At 35.8% G+C, this 15,395-nt stretch overlaps 1 non-coding gene across 1 annotated transcript; it reads right to left on the reverse strand.

Moving 5' to 3' along the window:
* Nucleotides 1–5,338: 5,338 nt before the first annotated feature.
* Trnag-acc (transfer RNA glycine (anticodon ACC)) lies at nucleotides 5,339–5,411 on the reverse strand. The gene has a single exon. It is a non-coding gene; the product is annotated as a tRNA-Gly (tRNA).
* Between the last annotated feature and the right edge of the window lie 9,984 nt (nucleotides 5,412–15,395).

Consider the following 15,395-nt stretch of genomic DNA (forward strand, 5'->3'; position numbering starts at 1 on the left):
GCGATTTATGTTATTCCAAAGATAATATATGACGTTTGATTATATTATGCAGGTTTAAGCCATATATATATATATATATATATATATATATATATATATATATGTGTGTGTGTCATAATTTCGCATACATATCTTATATGTATATATAATTTGCATATTCTTTGCAAAAGGAAACTTCATTAATTAATTATTCATTTTTATGTTTGCTTATTAAATTATTGGTTTCATTAAACTATTACGCTTATTTTTTATTTCTGCATATTTTCTATATTGTGCATAATTGTGTAGCATTTTATATGAAAACTTCACGAACATATATATATATATATATATATATATATATATATATATATATATATAACTCTGTGAACCGTATCGTGGCGTCTTTGCTTGCTTGAATCTTGTAAATTTTTCAATTTAGTTTCGGTTTCGGTTCTTACTGATGGCATCGAAGTCATATACTTTTACTTTTGAAATCACGACTATATTGGGCACAATATAATATGCAATGTTCGATGGAGAAATGTGGGTGTGCGTGAATTCGTTCACTATAGACTCGAAAACGATTGGGCCGTTTTGTTTGGGTTTTTTTTTGTTTTTTTTTTTTCATTTTCACATGAATGTATGAGATGCGTGTAAGAGTATTCTTGCGTAAGTATATGAAGCGGAATGCATGTGTTAATTATTAACACTGCGATTAAGGAATTTAATCCGATTAACACATTTATGTAACACTAGCATTTCAGCCCGGCGTTGCCCGGGTATTATGAGGTGTATGTTGAGAAAAAAAGTGGTAGTAGGAAGGCAGCCTCGAACCCGTTCTGCGAAAGAGGAAAAGAACGGGAAAAAACGTGACTTCTTTGCTGTTACGACCACCGTCAAACCGGGAGTGACGTAGGTTTAAATTAAGGCTAAACAATCGAAAAGAGGGGATGACTTTCGAAAATATCGTCGAAAAAAGCGATCTCTCCCTGTAGAAAAGTGTCCAGTTGAGGGTGAAAATATTAATGTTTTTAGCCAATTTTTCGGTATTTGTCGTCTGAAAGGTCGAACTTCGATACTGATCTTGTGAAAAGCCATCGCCTCTGTACAAAGTTTTAGGCAAACATGCAAACAGACATACATACGTTTATATATTGGTAGCTCAAATTTTCGACCCAAACTGATTCAAAAGCTTGCCTTATCTCTGAATACTACTTATGTAAAATTTCAAATGTTTAGACCAGAAATTGTCTGAGTAATTTGGTAGACGGCAGGGGTAAATTTTTTAAAACTTTGACCCCTATTATGACCCCTTAACATTTATTGTTTTGGGGTCAAATCAAGTTATTAAGTTAGATCCATGTCCAAGGAACCTATATCTAAAATGTCAAGTGTTTAAACCCATTATTGGAGGAGGAGTTTGGTAGAGTTCTCAAAGGTCAAATCGTTGAACTGTGACCGCTTAACAGCCAAATTTCTGGCCGAAAGCAGATCACAAAGATTTTCTCAAATCTCACTTCACTGTATATCAAATTTCGAGTCTGTAGACTGAATATTTACAGAGTTATTGCGTAGGGAAATGTACACACATACACTTTCACTTTTATAGATATATAGATAACATCATTATGCCTATAAAATTAATTATAGGTTCTTGTATAAGACAGAGATGTATTTGAAATAGACGTATCTTTGCAGAGCACAATTGAACCATGATAATTTTTGTAGATTCAACGTTAATTCAAGTGATCATATAAAAATAATTTCCGAAAATCAACAGTTGGTTCATTGGTAAGGCATGGACACGTTCGAAATTAATGTTTCTGTTTAAGGTACAATTGAACCATCATATTTTACTTTTGCAATTTAATCTTTAAGCGCAACCATTATTTATAGATAAGTTTTAAATCAACAGATTCTCTACATTGCAATGTAGACTACAATGTATTGTGGACCAAGAAATTACGGGAAGGCATGTGGAGTAGGCAATCAATCGACTTAATAAAAATGATGGGCGATTTCAATGACAAATGTATGGGAGGGCGAAATATTTGTTGATACTTATTCAATCCCGGACAATGTAGGATCTGTCAGCTAGTATATATATATATATATATATATATATTATATATATATATACTAACATTTCAGCCCGGCGTTGCCCGGGTGTTTGGAGGTTTATGTTGAGCAAAAAAAAAGTATTAGTATGAAGGCAGGCTCGAATCAGTACCGCAAAGGAGGAAAAGAAAGGGGGGGGAACCCTGAAATCTTTGCTGTTACGACCACCGCCAAACCGAAATTAAAATTTGTTTTGGCCTCAAATCAAGTTATTAAGTTATTAAGTTGATCCATGTCCAAGGAACCTATATCTTAAATTTCAAGTGCGTAGACCCAAAATTTTCGGAAGAGTTTTGTAGAGTTCTCAAAGGTCAAATCGTTGAACTTTGACCCCTTAATCACCACATTTCTGACCAAAAACCGATCAGATCGATTTTCCCAAATCTCACTACACTGTATATCGAATTTCGAGTCTGTAGACTTAAAATCGACAGTTATTGCGTAGGAAAATGTACACACACACACACCTTCACTTTATATATATATATATATATATATATATATATATATATTCAACCAAACATTATATATAATATATATATATATAATGTTTGGTTGAATCCATTCTACTACTTATCACCCCTTTGTTATTAGTATTTTTTTTTATATATTTACATTCTTGCTTATTCGTACCATCTCTATAATTATCTTCTATCTTCTTCTATCTATCTATCTATCTATATAAATAAAATGAACTCATTTTTTCTCGTCTGATTTTGACCTTAATAGGATTAAAAATCAAGATATTTCATGCAAATATAATATGCACAAACGGCAGAACAATATCTGAGGTGTGTTATAGGCTTATTATTTCTCAAATTCCTCGATAATCTTAGATTTCTATACTTTTTCTGCTGAGAAGTCACGGCCAAAATCGGTTAAGATCAATGGAAGTGGTAAAATATTTTCTCTCTAATAAATTCCTCCTCCCCCTGCCACCACTTAACACCGTTTGGGGATCGTTCACAAGGAACAGTTGAGAAGAGAACACCGGTTTGGCTTCGTAGTTCTTTCATGTGAAGTTATTTAAAATCACTAAACTAAGCTGCAGTGCTCTGTGGCGTAGTGGTTAGCGTGTTGGACAATTCACATTATATTTTCACGTTCGCGCCGACCTACCGTAGTCGTTTTTTTTTTTTGTTTTTTTTTCCTAAACAACTGGAATGGACTTTTCTTGGTGGCCGAACTGTTAACGTTGCAGATGTTTTTGTTTTTTTTCACACTGTATTTTCCTACTTTTACTCATGACTCCGGGTTTGATCCTTCCTATTTACCTACCATAACATTTTTTAAACTCCCCCGTTTCGGAAACAAACACTCGGGCAACGCCAGGTACCCCCGCTAGTTAGTTAATAAAAATGTATGTATAAAACTAAATATAATTTAAATATATCTTTTTTTTTTACACTATTCTATTTGTATTGTTCAGATATATACATTTTTTAAATAGATTATAGATTACTCGTGGTTCTGAATATTGTCTATTAATCTACTTTGGTTTATTTGATACTAGCCTGGTGCCCGGCGTTGCTCAGGGCTTTGAAGGTGTGTTGAACAAAAAAAAAAAAGGTAGTGGGCAGGCAGGCAGGCAGGCTCGAACCCGCACCGCCAATGAAAAAAAACGTTAAAAAAGCGACGTTTTTTGCCGTTACGTCCATCGCCAAACTGTTAGTGGCGAAGGTACAAATAAAGGCTAGTCATTCGAAAAGAGGGGCTGACTTTCGAAAATATCGGCGGAAAAAAATCGACCCTTCCCTGTTAAAGTGCCCAGTTGAGGGTGTAGGAATTAATATATTTAGCTAATGTCTCGATATTTTTCGTCAAAAGGGTCGTGCTTCCAACCGATATAAATCTCGTGAAAATCCGTCGCGCCTGTCGAAAGTCTTAGGCAGACATACATACATACATACATACATACATTTAAATAGACAGGTGATATTTATCTTGTAGAACATGATTTAAAAGCATCAGGATACCGAGTAAATGCTTTATTTAACTATTTATGTTTCGTTTTCGTTTTGTTTTGTTTTTGTTTTTGTTTTTTTTTCTTTTTTGTGTTTTTGTGTTTTGTTTTTTTGTGTTGTTTTGTTTGTGTTTTTGTGTGTGTTTTTTTTGTGTTTTTTGTGGTTTGTTTTTGTGTTTTCACCAAATAATTTAATTATTCTTATTACTTAGATTATATACTTCCAGTATCTATTTACCAAATTTAGGGTAACACTAGCTATTCTTTAAAACTCGGACATAATGCTACCGTAAAACACATGCGATATTTTCATGTGGCATACGAACTATTTGAAAGGGGAAAGAGTTTCTTTTATCAAACAATTTTATAAATATTCCATTCTCAATTTTATATCTAAATTCCTGGATTGTAGCGTTTCTTTCTCTATGTTCCTAGTTTAATTCTAACTCCTTTGTGATAAATCAAAGGTTTATTTTTTTTCAAATTCCTCATTATCATTTATATATATACTAGCATTTCAGCCCGGCGTTGCCCGGGTGTTTGGAGGTGTATGCTGAACAAAAAAAAAAGAGTAAATTTTTTTTTTAATTTGACCCGTATTATGACCCATTAAAATGTATTGTTTCGGGCTCAAATCACTTTATTAAATTAGATCCAGGTTCAGGGAACCTATATCTAAAATTTCAAGTGTCTAGACCCAAAATTGTCGGAGGAGTTTGGTAGAGTTCTTAAAGGTCAAATCGTTGAAATTTGACCCCTTAACAGCCAAATTTCTGGCTGACACCCGTCACATCGATTTTCCCAAATCTCAGTACCCAGTATTTCAAATTTCGAGTCTATAGACTAAAAATTGACAGAGTTATTGCGTAGGGAAATGTACACAAACAGACAGACAGACAGACACGTTCACTTTTATAGATATATAGATAAGGTCGCTTATAAATCTCCTGAACACATGATAATTATGTTTTGGATATGTCCTTTTTATTGATGACTAGTGCCGAGTCAAACATAAAATCGAGTACACTCAACATTGTCTTACCATCAAGTTTACCTTGTGAACATGGAGTGAGAAATTGCCATATGCACAAAACAAAAATTCCCTAAGGGGAAAAATAATGAGTAAACGTTGGATAAAAGATTACTTTATTACTAGCGATTACTACGATATTATCCCATTGATTAGTGTACACGCAATAACTCTTATCCCCGAGTGGCCTCCGGGCCTTGATAAGTAGTGGCTTCTTCGTTTAAAAAAAAGAGTTAAAATTATTACGAACTTGCCAGGATTTGAACCTGGAATCTTCTGATCGGTAGTCAGACGCGTTATCCATTGCGCCACAAGTCCTGTCAGTATGCCGGAAGATGTTTTTTTTTTTTTACATGGGTGTCACCACTTATCAAGGCCCAGAGGCCACTCAAGGATAAGGGTTAATAGGTATACATTAGTCATTGTGATTTTAGCATAGTAAACAGTGGGAATTTTGTAACTTTGATTACTTAGGGGGACGATTCAATTAGAACTTGTTCACATTGTACTTTTTCTTTCTTTTTTTTTCATAGGTATCAACACATTATCAAGGCTAAGAGGCCACTCAATGATAAGGGTTAAAGAGTGTACAGTAGAAATTGGACAATATAATAATCATTAGTAATGAAAATTTGTTAAATTTGATAACTTATATGGAACGGCTCATCAAGAACTTATTTACGTTAGACTTGAAGACAACCATATTGTAGTCAGCAGGAAAGCAGGTTACCGCGACTGTATACAGACAGTGCTAAATTCCGTTGACATGGCAGGCAACTTTTTCGACAAAGCCTAAAATTCCTTATTTCGAGCTTTTGTGTGACTCGGCGTTGTTCGTTACGAACCATATATAGATAAGGACAATCTAGGGACTCGCACCTTTCAGGGAAAAATAATTTTAATTCGGTGCATCCGTTCGAAAGTTTTATTGGTGTGTGTATATATATATATATATATATATATATATATATATATATACGCACACATAAATAAATAAATATTTAGAATATTATTAATAGTATAGATGACTAATATATATATATATATATTACACGGTGGTCACCACTTATCAAGGCCTGGAAGCTACTAAGGGATAAGGGTTATTGCAAGTACATTACGTTAGTGTGGAGATTTGATGAAGTGTTTACTTAAGGATGCGGTTCATTAGGAATTTGTTAACGTTGGACTTGAAGACATCCAGGTGGGAGGCAGGATTGTAGCGTTTCTTTCTCTATGTTCCTAGTTTTATTCTAACTCCTTTGTGATAAATCAAAGGTTTATTTTTTTCAAATTCCTCATTATCATTTATACATATATATATATAAGGTCGCTTATAAATCTCCTGAACCCATGGCGTGCAGTTCTAAGAAAGAAGCTTTGTTCATGGAATCCACGTTTTGATTTAGACACAGATAAAGAGTGGGGGAAAATTTTCACAGTGGATTCAACTAGACGGGTGTTTTTTGTGAAAGATTGGCGAGGGGAAACCAGAGATTGGAGCTCAGACGAGCACCTGCCATGGAAATAACGATAAAGCAAGGATAGGCTCGCAACGTCTCTTCTGTGAGAGAGAGGTTGCAGGGTAGAGAAAAGGGCATCCCCCACTAAGCCACGAAGTCGATTTTGTACTCTGTCAAGGCAGGATAGGCTATTTTTAGCAGCTCCTGCCCAGATATGGCAGCAGTACTTCATCCTTGGACGCACTTGGCTTTTATATAGATAGAGAATTGCATCAGTAGTGAGATATCTTCTGGAGTGGTAGAAGGATCCCATCTTTCCAGCGACCTTGGCAACAGACTTGATGTACGTGTTCCATTTCATATCAGGAGTAAAGGTCAAACCCAGAAGCTTGTCAAAACACGGGGCCTCTCCCAGATGGGAGCCATCCATCCCAATTAATACCAGATGGGGATCAGAGCGTTGATGATGTAAGGACAGGAGTTTGGTTTTAGATGCATTAAAGGTAACTAGCCACGTCTTCCCCCACTGAACCACGCGCTCGAGATCAGAGGAGAGAGAATCAGAGAGAACTTTGTCATTTACAGCCTGATCTAAGTATGTGTTTAGGGAGGTCATTGATGTAGATCAGGATTGACCCTTGATGGACTCCAGCATTAATACTGCAGGCCTCTGATTTTTGTCCATCGACCACTACTCTTATGAACCTATCGGAGAGAAATGATTTAATGATTGAGAAAACATTTCCAGTTATACCGTAGCGTGAAATCTTGTGAAGTAGACCCTTATGCCATACCTTGTCGAAGGCCTTTGATATGTCAAGAGCAATTGCCCTAGAAAGGAAACTTTTGTCAAGAGATTCACTAATCCTGTGAGATATAACCGTTAGTACATCTGCGGTAGATCTTGCAGAACGGAAATCATATTGTGTGTCACTAAGAAGGTTGTTTCTGCTAAGGTGGTTGATTATTTCTCCATTTAATATGGATTCCAGCAACTTACTCATGACACACAGGAGACTTATTGGTCTGTACTGAGAGGGAGATGACTTATCACCTGAATTCTTAAATACAGGCCAAACGGATGAGGTCTTCCAGAGGGTCACTCCTTAAGGCAGCGCTTGAACAGTTTCGTAAGTATGGGAGCAAGTTCTGGTTGAAGCTTTTTCAACACTATAATTGGGATGCCATCAGGACCAGTTGCTTTACTGAAATCAAGGTTCTTGATTAGGTTGGCGACCTCATGCACGAATATTTGTATGTTATCTAGCGTGTTCTGTGTTATAGAAGGAAATATGGGGAGTTGATGACCTTCGTCGCATAGGGTAGAATTAGCTGCAAAGTTCTTTGCAAATAGTTTGGCCTTGTCTGATGCTGACGAGATGACCTTTGGTCCATTGATAATGGTTGGGATAGAACGCACACTTCTGTTCAGGATCCAGTTTGTTATTTGCCAAAACTGGTGGGAACCAAGCCGCTGATCAGCTACCTTGGATTTAACAGACTGGGCATATAACTCTCTTGCATTTTATTATTACTCTTTTACAGTGGTTGCTGGCAGTCCTGAAGGCAGATTTAGTCTCAGTGCATCTATTACGTTGGTAGCTATGGAAAAGGTGATTTCTGTGCGCGATAGCAGCAGCACGTTCTGGAGAGAACCATGACTGGCTGTTAAGTTTTTGTTGGAATTCTTTAGATGGTATGACTTGGTCTATGCCTACAATTAACCATTCGGTCAGATCTGATACTATAGAGGACACTTCCTTTTTAAACATGGAGTGAATAGGTAAATCAGATATGAATGTACGGAAGCTATCCCAGTCAGCCATAGAGTATCGGTATACAGTACGGTGGAGGGGTACGTTTGGGGGCTTCTTACATTTCGTTTTTATCTTAACTGATACGACGGAGTGGTCGGAGGATCCTAGAGGAGAATGAACGGAACATGAACATAGCTCAGGGGAAATTGAGAGAAAAAGGTCTAGGAGGCTTGCATATTGACCGGGTGTATCAGGCACACGGGTGGGTTCGCGAACAATCTGAGTGAGGTCATAAGCAATGGCAAAATCATGACAAAACCTTCCCTCATCGTCTGTCTTATTTGAATGGGTCAGCCATTCCACGTTATTGACCTTGAAGTCAACACAGATGTGGATGTTAGCTGAGGGATGTGCAGACAGGATCTGGTCTATTTTCTCAGATATGCTCTTAAAGATAGTAACTCCGCTGTTGTGGGGCCGATAGAGAGCAAATATAAATGCAGTGGTGTTAGCAAGTGCAACCCGGAAGTACATATAAGGTAAATTAGGATCTTCTCTAGAGATATCCCTGCCACACGTGAAGCCATCTTTAATGTAGGCACATATTCCATGCTCCTGGCGATCTTGGGGGTCAGATTTAGCTGTTAAGTTAGAGTATCCGTTAATTATGAACTCATCTAGGGAAGTGGTCGGCCCTATTCCAGTTTCGCTTAGATATATGTTCGGTTTCGTGTCCTGTAATTAGGTTTCAACCTCTGGAAGGTTGGAACGTAGACCCCTGATGTTGGAGAAGGAGACCTGGTAGTAGGGGTCTACGTTAGAAGATGGGGTTCTGGGTTTATTCGAGTTTTTTTTCTGGAGATATTTCATGTTGAGGTTTTGGGATTTGTGGAACAGGTCGGCATACATAGTTAGAGCAGTACAGAGAGGGAAAGTAAGAGAGAAAAAGACAGGAATTTTTTGTAGCACACGAAAAGGTAAAGCCGTAACAATTAGCCACTAGTATGGCGTCGAGAGGCCCCACCAGAGACTACTGCATGGTCCAGATCCACTCACCAAATGGCAATACAGCAGTCCCAGTACTTTGTGCCTGCTGATAGGACAGCCTCCTTAGTGGTTAATCCAAGGTTCGGGTCCCTGACTATCAAGCGGATAACGTCAGTCCAGACAAAACATTTACCTCCAGCACCCTTACTAGTGACATGGCCACAAGGACAGACATAGAAACAGAAAAAATTCCGACATCTCAGACTACTGTTCACGAAGTATTACCGACCTTTAAGCAGCTTTTTCTTCACCCTTTGTCAGAAAAATCACTCATTGAATGAGGACTGAGGGACAAAAAAGGAGAAGCGAGAGTTACTGGAGCTGCCGATAACACATCTACTGTATTATCTACTCTCCATTAAAAAAAGGGGGAGAGGGGAATGCGTACAAGACACTTATTTATATCTAAGTAGTAATTCCAGTGATAAGTTATGAATTCAGGACACTTTTGATGATAATCTCCCCTCCCATATTAATGGGTGGAAGTTTGTCGTTATCTATCGAGTTTGAATCATTGGAGCTTCACCTTATAATTAAAATCCAATAATTAACTTTTATTAATTTGTAAAGTCGGCTTAATATTAATTTACATTCGAGTTTAGATAATTATTCATGGTTTTAATTTAGGAGGTTCGTTTTTATAGGTGACTTTTTCCTTGCTAATGTCACTGTATTATATTTCGAATATAATTGAAAATAAGACTAACTATATTAGATGGTTTGATTGGCTAGCCAGGAAGCAAGCATTTTCAATATAGGCAAGCTTGCAGTAATAGTATATATTAAGTATACTACTTAAATAAAGTCCTAACTTTATCTACTCTAATAGAGAAAAAAAAAAAATATATATATATATATAATTTTAGTACTAGAATAAACTTACAACAATATATATTTTTAATATTTATATAAACAATCCAAGCAAGATGAAAAAGCTCAATTATCCAAAAATGGACAAAAGCTCATAAGAAAATAAACCCACCTACAAAAAAGACTCTTTAACCGACCTACAAAAAAAGGCGATTTTTTTTTAATTGGGACTGAGACTGCTCCCATTTTGGCTTTATTATTTCAAAATGACTTATTTTTAAAGGAATTATATTTTCATGAGAATATATAACACTTATGTCTATTAACCGTTCTTATTAACTTTTTGGGCGGGGGATATTCTCTACCTTGGATTTCAATTTACCTCGTCAGATTTACCTGTCTAGGATTTGTATCTGGATATTACCAAATATGAATTTTAAACTACGGATCTCCATTGACTTCCCCTAAATATTTGATATTCCAAAACTTTAGTTGCTATAGCTACTCCCATTTTCTACGCAATTCCAAAAGTCTTTTACTTTTATGAAAATATGTTAGTATTCATAGTTTGCAGTTTCATTTTTATGCTTTAAATAGCATTTCAGTATTATAGTGTTCTATTATCTTTCCTCTGATGAAAAGGAGGCATTCTTTGAAACTCCGCGGGTTAAGAACTTTTTTAATTTTAATTTAGTATTCTTTGTCGGATAAAATTTGTTTTTCCATTATCTGCAGATTTTTACATTTTTTTTCTTTTCTTATATTCTAATTATTATATTATTAAATACCTACAGACACTAGTGTTTCATCTTTTCGCTTTCTCCTTATCTATTCATAATTGTTCACGATTATGCGTTTCGTACGTCAATCAGCAGTAGTGATGGTCTTATTTTGAAACAACGCCGTAGCAGTAGGCACCCTGTTCAAATGCTATCGGACTTTGACTATGCTGATGAGATTGCACTTCTTGAGGATTGTATTGAGTCTGCTCAGGATCTTCTGAAAAGAGTCGAGAAGGCTTGTCAAGACGTTTGGCTGTATCTCGATGCTCCCAAAGCAAAGTACATTCATCTAAATCGATCTTCTAACGCATCATTGCTTTCAACGGATGGATCAGAAAATGACTGTTGACGACTTCAAATACCTGGGAGGCTATTCCGATGGCGAACGGTATGAATGTTAGGATCGCTCTAGCATGGAGTGCACTTTATTCTATATAGAAAGCATAGAAATCTCCAATCCAGAAAGAAATCAAGGTTGTCAAATCCTGCATAGTTTATCCTTCTATACTGCTCAGAATCATGGACGCTTAGCGTATCACACCGAAAACATATCGATGGTAAATATACAAGAAACTTCGACTAGCCTACCTACAGCAAATCCTGGAAAAGTCACCCAAGAAACAATTCATTGTATGGTTCCCTATCTTGTGTTCCCAATATTGTGAGACAGACGCCTAGCACTTGCTGGTCGTTAATCGCAATAATCGACCGGCAGTAAATCTTCTACTTTGGACGCCAGACGCAAAAGGGGGGAGTTGGACGTCCATGTGTAACACTGAAATCCATTTTTGAAGATGGCACCGGTTTGGTAGGAACTGAGCTGGTTGCTGCAATGGCCGACTGAGATCTCTGGCAATCGGAATTGTTCACGTTTTACCGTGCCTACTAGCATTGGATGAAATAAGAGATGCATAAAAAGAAACATAGATCCCCCTGGTATCGTCAAAGCCTGTAATAAATAAATTATTTATTATTTCCTTTAATCAGGACAAACAAAAGAAAACAAAAATAACAAAGTAGAAACAGAAAAGTCCTGCGTGTTTTCTTACGGATATGGTCGATTCGATTGCTAGATTCTTAATAAATATGATGAAAGTAAAAATAAAATAGATAAACCTCATAATTCATTATACCATACCTATTCACACTGAAACACTTATAATAAAATCATGGGGTGTTCGTTCGCGCCTGACCTCCATAAAATATGTCACAAAGTTTAACAAGGTTTTTTAATATAGAATATTGTGGTACCATATTTCGTCAAACTGAAACATAATGATCAAAGTATACTTACGCAGATAAATATAAAATGTCTTTATTAAATTGTGTGCCTATTCCCATTCTATGGAGGCCAGCCGCGAACGCAGACTCCACAATTTTATTATACCATCCCTATTAAAGTTAAAACATACTTATCAAAGTATTATGTACATCTATATCAAAAACACATGTAAACGTTTTTTTTTTTTTTAATTTTTAAATTTATTTCTATACTTTGTGGACCAGGCGCGTACGCAGACCCCAGAATTTTAATGAATCATCATTATGCCAGATCAAACATATCCATTCCTGTGTATCGATACATCTATCATTATATGTGATCAGTTTTCTATAATAGTCAACCATATAGGAGCCTATCCGTGATCAGACACACACACAGACGTTCAGCTTTATAGATATATATATATATATATATATGATGGAAATAAATCAGAATTAATCGATTTTGAAATTATTTTCATTGATTGATATGGAGAAATGTGATCAGTTTTCTATAATAGTCAACCATATAGGAGCCTATTCGTGACCAGACACACACACACACACACACAGACGTTCAGCTTTATATATATATATATGATGGAAACTAATTAGAATTAATTGATTTTGAAATTATTTTCATTGATGATAGTTTTTGATAGGTATAGAGAAATGTGATGGAAGCCTTTTCTTCCTTTTATTGTGCAGGTGGAGTGGGGGAAAAAAGGACGGGTTCGATTAATCTACGTATAGATTTATTATTAATGGGTTTTATGTGACTTGCGTTTTTCGAAGTCAAAGCGATGGCCGTACTCGAGCTTAATGCGAGAAAATCGCATTATGAACACAAAAGAGACATTAAGACCAATAACGTACTCAACGCCATTTTTTCACATTTTATTGAGTATGGCAATTGCTTTGACTTCGAAAAAGCACATCTCATAAAACCCATAATAATTAATCTATACGTCGATGAATTGAATCTGCCCTATGCCTATTCCACGAACACAATAAAAATAAAAGGTTTCTACATCCCCACCTAATAAAAACTATAAGTGAAAATATTTTGGACACTGGATGATGCAAATTTGTTTCATTCATATATATATATATATATATATATATATATATATATATATATATTATTCAATTTTCACCCCAAACAAGGCACAGTGCCACTTTGAAGTAGGAGGCTACTATCGCGGGCATAATTTGCGGCTCATTATGAAGGGAGATGAGTAGCAAGATGGTTGTTCACATTACACTTGGGAAACCAGAATCCCGGAAGGAAGTTCCAAAGACTTGCAGTTCTGGGAAAGAAACTATTGGAGTAAAAGGCTTTCTTACACCCAGGGGTCTCTACTGTAAAGAGTTGCTTTTCCAGGGTAATCACGTCGAGGAGGTGCAAGTGCTTGCAGTTCGTCAGAGCATTCACCATTAAAGTATTTGTAGATAGTCGATGGGAGAGAGGCTGAAGTTCAGGACCTATCAGGTTGGCGACTCTTTTGAACCCTGTCAACAATCGAGACAAGTGGCAGATGCACCAGCCCAAACGTGACAACAGTACTCCATACATGGGCGAATGGTCGCCCTATAGAGGTGCAAGATACTTTCAGGCGTAGGTAGTTTTCTAGCATTGTAGAGAAAGCCTACCTTCTTCGCAGCAGCCTTGGCAATGCTCTCCATGTATCTATTCAATTTCGTTCCCTACAAACGTTAGGGCGATGAGTTTTCTGGCACTGTGTTCTTGGCCATTGCTATTTATAATATATATATATATATATATATATATATACACGTTTGTGTGCGTATGCATGTACATCTATACATACATACATACATACATATATATATATATATATATATATATATATATATATACGTACAAATATAATCTGAGACAAATATAATCTAAGATTGTTTCCCAGAGGTTAAGTGACCAATGAACTTTGAAAAGCTTATTAGAAGAGTGCTCAATACCGAAGTAGAGCAGGGTATACGCTTATTTGTTTTTACATAAACAGTAATGCTGCTACAGCCATGAGCATGTTTTTTAGTCATAGTAACTAGAGACCTTTTCAAGCGATAGAGCAAAGTTTGCAATGAAAATATCAGGGTTTCCTTATTACAGGGAGTTCATATCATAAAATGTTGTGAAAAATAAAATTTGGTTGTATGTAAATAAGACTTAATAGGGGTGCGGATTTTAGTCTGCGTTGAGGTATAAGAATGAATGGGAAAGAATAGGGGTAAAGTTAAAGATCGAGATAGAAGTAATGGAAGACTAGAAAGAATAGTATTCGTATGAGTGTGTTATGACCGTCCTAAATCTTAAACATACTAGTGTGTATAGGTTCAATCGATAGCGAAATGTACATTTGACATATGTATGCTAAAATGGGTTTCAGATTTAATCCGGGGTATTCTTTCACGTCTTTTATTATCTCGACCTTGGACCCCCCCCATCCTTTTCCATTTATTCTTATATCTCAACACACTCAAATCCGCACCCATATTGGGTCTTATTTACATACAACCAAATATTATTTTTCGCAATATTAAACGGAACCTCTTGATATTAACTACCATTATTTAGAAACAGAGCTAAACTATTCAACAATTAAAAACAGTCCACAACTAATTTACGAATGGAATAACTACAATAAGAAAGTGAAAAACGATCCATATTTCTATTCTAAATATCCGACATTAATTGGAAAGCATTCTTTTGAATAAATCTCATTGAACAGAAGTATCGTCGAGCATTTTGTTTCTTCATCTCCATTTTAAATTCATATATATATATATATATATATATATATATATATATATATATATATATATATATATAGTAGCGTCCAAAACTAAGGACCAAAATTTTAAAACCTAATATTTGTTAGAAATAACAACCGTGAAAAGCATCTATATAATTATAAAACTCAAATTACAGTGTAATGGGTGTTGTAACCTAATAACTGGTTCACGACTTCCCGTTGCGCATGCGTACATAAACAAATGATCAACGCGACAATAAAACGTATTGTTTTACTGTGTACGTTTTTAGCGTCCCAATTGTTTGTTTTTTTGCGTTTAAATTATCCGAATAAACAATTATAAACACTTTCTGCATTTTCTTTTACATCATTCGTTTCCGTATTACGTTTAAGTTATTTTAACGCAATTTAC

Source organism: Euprymna scolopes, chromosome 42, assembly GCF_053919585.1.
Source record: "Euprymna scolopes isolate OS-2025 chromosome 42, ASM5391958v1, whole genome shotgun sequence".
Classification (NCBI taxonomy): domain Eukaryota; kingdom Metazoa; phylum Mollusca; class Cephalopoda; order Sepiida; family Sepiolidae; genus Euprymna; species Euprymna scolopes.